The sequence below is a fragment of the Mastomys coucha genome, unplaced genomic scaffold, assembly GCF_008632895.1.
Source record: "Mastomys coucha isolate ucsf_1 unplaced genomic scaffold, UCSF_Mcou_1 pScaffold11, whole genome shotgun sequence".
NCBI lineage: Eukaryota > Metazoa > Chordata > Mammalia > Rodentia > Muridae > Mastomys > Mastomys coucha.
Window position 1 is genome coordinate 29,405,719 of NW_022196893.1, and position 5,243 is coordinate 29,410,961.

Consider the following 5,243-nt stretch of genomic DNA (forward strand, 5'->3'; position numbering starts at 1 on the left):
TGTAACTAAAATAGATGAAAACTGTACTGTACTGACCATCATGTATAATTAGTACATAAATCCAACCTTTGAGATCTCAGCAATTTCAATTTGTTATTCTTATATTTACATGTATGTATGTAAGCCTTTTTTTTTTTTTTACATTTCAACATAGTTGTAACAGAAAAACCTGACTGTGTAAAAATAAAGCCTGCTGCCGCATAATCCTTTCTATTCATACTCTCTTGACCAAAACCCACCAACACTAGCATGCATTAAAGGCCTAAATTAACAAGGCTGTGATAAGGTCTGGTCACTGCCATGGTCAACTATTAAAATGTCACTTTTATGTATGGCAGGCATTAAATAAATCTAAGCTTTATATCCCAAATTCCTTACCAAATTTTTAAACTTTCCTGTAGGAGTATGCCAATGTAAATTACTTAAAGCAGTAAACGAGGGATCACTGTAGTTATCTGTATTAGAGCTTTCAAAAATAAAGGATATAACCATATATAATCATATATTTAAGAGTTTAGGTTCTAAGTATCAATCCAGGATAGAGTGAGCAATTCAGAACTTTAGCTTTGTATGTTTGACACATTACAAATTCAAAAAAAAAAAAAGTTTTACCAACAACTTTGCATATACCAAAAATTTCTTATTCAGGCTAAGTTCTTTCACCATCATACTTAGCAACGAATTGATTTCTGTTAAGGTGTATTATACTTCTGTGCCAAGGTTTGCTTGTAGCCAAAATTCAATTAACTTATTAAAACAATTTGTATCTTGAGCATTATTGAGGCAACAGGACATTAAATAAGTTATTTAAAGTTAAAAGTCAGTACATTAACAAATAATCCTCACTCACAAATTATAAATGCAACCAAGCAGGAAGAGAGTTAATCCAATTACAAAATTTTTCACATCAACTTTGAATAGGGCTACAGGATGTTGCTTAATTTCTTGTGACTCTGAGCTCTCATGAATTTTTAGAAGAATCACAGCTGGTAATGTACTGAAAGTTCTTGAAGCTACACAATACAGCCTGGCTAAGTTACATGTGGTTTCCATATTAGCTATATGAAATGATGATTTAGGCACAAATTCAATTGCCCCACCAGTCACCTGCCTGGGAGTTATAATTTCCTCCATATCCATCATTACTGTAGAAACCTCCATAGCCACCTCCACCAAATCCTCTGTTGTGGCTACTACCACTACTTCGGCTGCTATTGGTACGGTTACTACTAAACCCAGCATTTGCAGAACCACTGCTCTGTCGATAGTCTCTGGCACCAAATCCTCCACTGAATCTGCTTTTAGAACGTCCACGGCTGCTTCCCTTGTAGTGCTGTTCATAAGCCATACTTTCCAACCAAGATGGTACTTCTTGGTTAGCCTCAACAAGGAGATCTGACAAATCTTTTGTGATGTTCAAATTCCTCTCATTGAAAAAAGAGGTGGCAAGTCCAAGGTTTCCTGCACGTCCTGTGCGGCCAATACGATGCACATATTCTTCAATATCACTTGGCAAATCAAAATTGATAACATGTTTCACATTTGAAATGTCTAGACCTCTTGCTGCCACGGCTGTAGCCACTAAAATTGGCTTTCTCCCTGAGCGGAACTGGTGATCTGTCTCCATGAATACTAGTACAGGCATATCTTTCTTGAAATAAGAAGTTCTCCAGTGAATCTGTACCCTTTTTAGTCTCCACAAATACTAAAGTCAATGAATCCTTCCCTGTTGCATTTAAGAGATCAAGTAAAAATGACCGTTTGTCTAGCTCTTCAACCCATACTACTTTCTGTGTGATGTTCTCAGAAGTAGAGCCTACTCTGCCTACAGCCAGAAAGATATATTCATCTAAAAAGTCACGAGCCAGCATCTGTATCTCCTTAGGAAAAGTAGCACTGAACATCATAGTGTGAAGGACACCCTTTGGTGGCATTGTGTCCTGCTCAACTATACGACGTATCTGTGGTTCAAATCCCATATCCAGCATCCTATCAGCTTCATCCAACACTAAGTATTTGCAGAAATCTAATCCAATCTTTCCTCTTTCCATCATGTCCACTAGACGTCCTGGTGTGGCAACTAACAAGTGGCACCCACGTTTTAAGTCCCGAATCTGCTGAACAGTATCAGCACCACCATACACTACACATGGACGGACTCTAGACCGGTATGAAAATTTTCTGGCTTCCTCATAGATCTGCACAGCTAATTCTCTTGTTGGGGCTAACACCAAGGAGATTGGGTATTGTTTACGTCGACCATATCTTCCATTTTCCTTCATAGCCTTCAAAGCCTCTCCTGGACCATCTGTATAAATCTGACTGAGAATGGGTAGTAGAAATGCAGCAGTTTTTCCAGACCCTGTTTGAGCACAAGCCATTAAGTCCCTTTTTTCTTTAATAATTGGAATAGCATGTTTTTGCACTGGAGTAGAACGAGTGTAACGAGTAAGTTCAATGTTCCCCATGATAATTTTTCCCATCTCAATATCACTGAAATTTTCAATGTGAGGAGGGCAATTATTTCCAGTTGCCTCTACTGGTATATCATCATATTTCTCAAAGTTAATCCCTGTGTTTCCTCCAGAAAAAAGTTCTCTTCCCCTGGATCCACTTCCATGATCACTGAAATAGTTGGGCTTTCCCCTGGAATCACGGGATCCAAAACTGCTGTAGGCATCTTTATCTTTACCACAACTCCATCCTGAATTGTCCTTATCACAGACACCTTTAGATGTTTCTCTGTTCCTTAAGTGAGGAGGTATATAGCGCCCTTTGCTCTCTGTACTTCCTCCTCCATTCTGATTATCTGATGAGTTCAGGTCAAGACCAGCAAATTGCTGGTCCAAGCTGAGCGTATTTTCCGCTGCCACTTGACTCATTGCTGAAAAAATTGAGAACTTTACTTCTCCTGGAGCAGCCACGGCAAATCTGTTTCCTTTCAGTCTATCTTTTTTTATTTGTTTATTTGTTTATATTTGCACTATTGTTTGTAAATTCTCCATCGCTCTCATACACACACACACACACACACACACACACACACACACACACACACACACATCATGAGTGTCCCTTATTTTACACCAACAGAAATCTCTCTCTGTTTCTATATCTCTTATTGGTCTTCAGCTACCTCTCATTCACTCTTTACCTTCTCCTTCCTCCTCCCCCTTACTTAACTGTTTTATTATTTGCATACTCATACCTTTCTCTCCAATCTATCAACTGCACTTTCTTTAGCTGGACATAGAGTTCTACCTTTCCAACCAGCACCCTAACACCACTATCCCTGAACCTTAGTGGACACATGAATGGAGTCCACAAATGTCTCCTATAGCAAGATGAACCTGGGAATTCTGGGAAATTAGTGGGAATGTTCCTGTCAATCTTCCTCCTACACTGTAGCAGGAAAAACAATCCCTAGTGAAGACAATGCTCTTGCAAGACTAGTATAAAACAAAACAAATGATGCCGGGCGGTGGTGGCGCACGCCTTTAATCCCAGCACTTGGGATGCAGAGGCAGGTGGATTTCTGAGTTCGAGGCCAGCCTGGTCTACAGAGTGAGTTCCACAACAGCCAGGGCTACACAGAGAAACCCTGTCTCGAAAAAAAAAAAAAAAACCCAAAAACAAAACAAAAACAAAACAAAACAAAACAAAAACCAACAACAAACAAACAAATGAACCAAAATAATGTGTAAAAGTTATGATTAGAAGAAAGAGCAGTTCTAAGAAAGATCACACAATGGCATCCCACCTCCCCAGAACACAGCCCCAACCCCACAGCTTAGCCATCGAGAGAGTTGACTAAGCTGTTACAGAAAAAAATCAGAGTTCCACTGTAAATAAAGATCAGTCACGAAATCAAGGCCTTTAATCAGCAGAAGAGGAAGTCAAAAGCAACGCAGGACAAGACAAGACAACTTCAGAAGGGAAGGAAATGGGAATGTGGAAGAGAAAAAATTAAATATGGAGGAAAAATCAACAAGGAAATTAAAACACTGAAAAAGAACCAGAAGGAATATTTAAAGGGGGATTGTGGCTGGGTTTAGGAGGAAGAGGAGGAGGAGAAGGGAGGAGGAGGAGGGATGCCAGGGTGGGGTTACAGTCATCAGAATGTACTTTATGCATCTATGAAATTGTTAAAAAGATAAATTCAGTTTAAAAAATAATCTCAAGACAGAACAGGTTCGCTGCTGAATTCTGGCTGGCTTCTAGGGAAGACCAACACTTCTTAAACTGTTCCACAAGGCAGCATGAGATTATCAAGTCAGCATTACACTGTGATGGTCAGAACTAATTGGTAACTTGGCAGAATCTAGGCTTGCCTTCGAGAGGGTCCTCTGGGTGCGCCTGAGAGACGTTTTGATCCTGTTTACTGAGTTGGGAAGAATTGCTCGCTGTGGGTAGCGCCATCACCTAGCAGGGATCCTGGCCCATAACTGTGAGCAGGGTGCTGAAGAAGAACACGCATTCTTTGCTCTTACCTTCCTGCTGTGACCAGCTGCTTTAAACTCCTATCCCCAGGCTTCCCTGCCAGGATAGACTAGATTCCTAAACTGTGGGCGGAGCAAACCCTTTCTCCAAAAGCTGCTTTTGTCAGAGTACTTTATCAGAGCAAGAGGGGGGAGGGGGAGGGGAGACAAACACCGATACCATTAACAGAATAAAGACATAGCAACAACACAACACTAGAGACTAATTTATCTGACGAATACATATGCAAGAATTCTCAAGAAAACATAATCCAAATTCAAGAACACATTAAGACGCTCCTATACTGGCATGGTGGCATACATCTTCATTTCCAATACCTCGAGGGAGAGGCAGTTGAAGTCAAGGCTACCTTGATCTACTTAGCAAGGTTCAGGCTAGTCAGGGTTACAGGGTAACACCGTGGCAAAAGAAAGAAAGAGAGAGGGAGAAAGAGAGAGAGAAAGGACCACTAATGGGAGAGACTCTTTGTCAACTAACAGTAGATGAGAGTTTAAAGTTTGAATAAATAAAGAACTGAAAAAAAAATTAAAACAATAAAGTAGCCAGTTCTCAAAGGAAGAAACAAAGTGGCCAATAAGTATTTTTAAAGACAGCTTTATACATCAGGAGAATGCAATTTAAAATTACTTTGGCATTCTCTCTCACCTTGGTCAAAATGGCTACCATTAAAAATAAAAGGGCCATGAATTTGAAAGAGAGCAAGAAGGGGTATGTGGGAATATTTGGAGGGAGGGAAGGGAAGG

The 5,243-nt window shown here is 40.0% G+C and overlaps 1 pseudogene; it reads right to left on the reverse strand.

The window, feature by feature from the left end:
* Positions 1-126: 126 nt before the first annotated feature.
* On the reverse strand, positions 127-2,922 carry LOC116078966 (annotated as a pseudogene).
* Between the last annotated feature and the right edge of the window lie 2,321 nt (positions 2,923-5,243).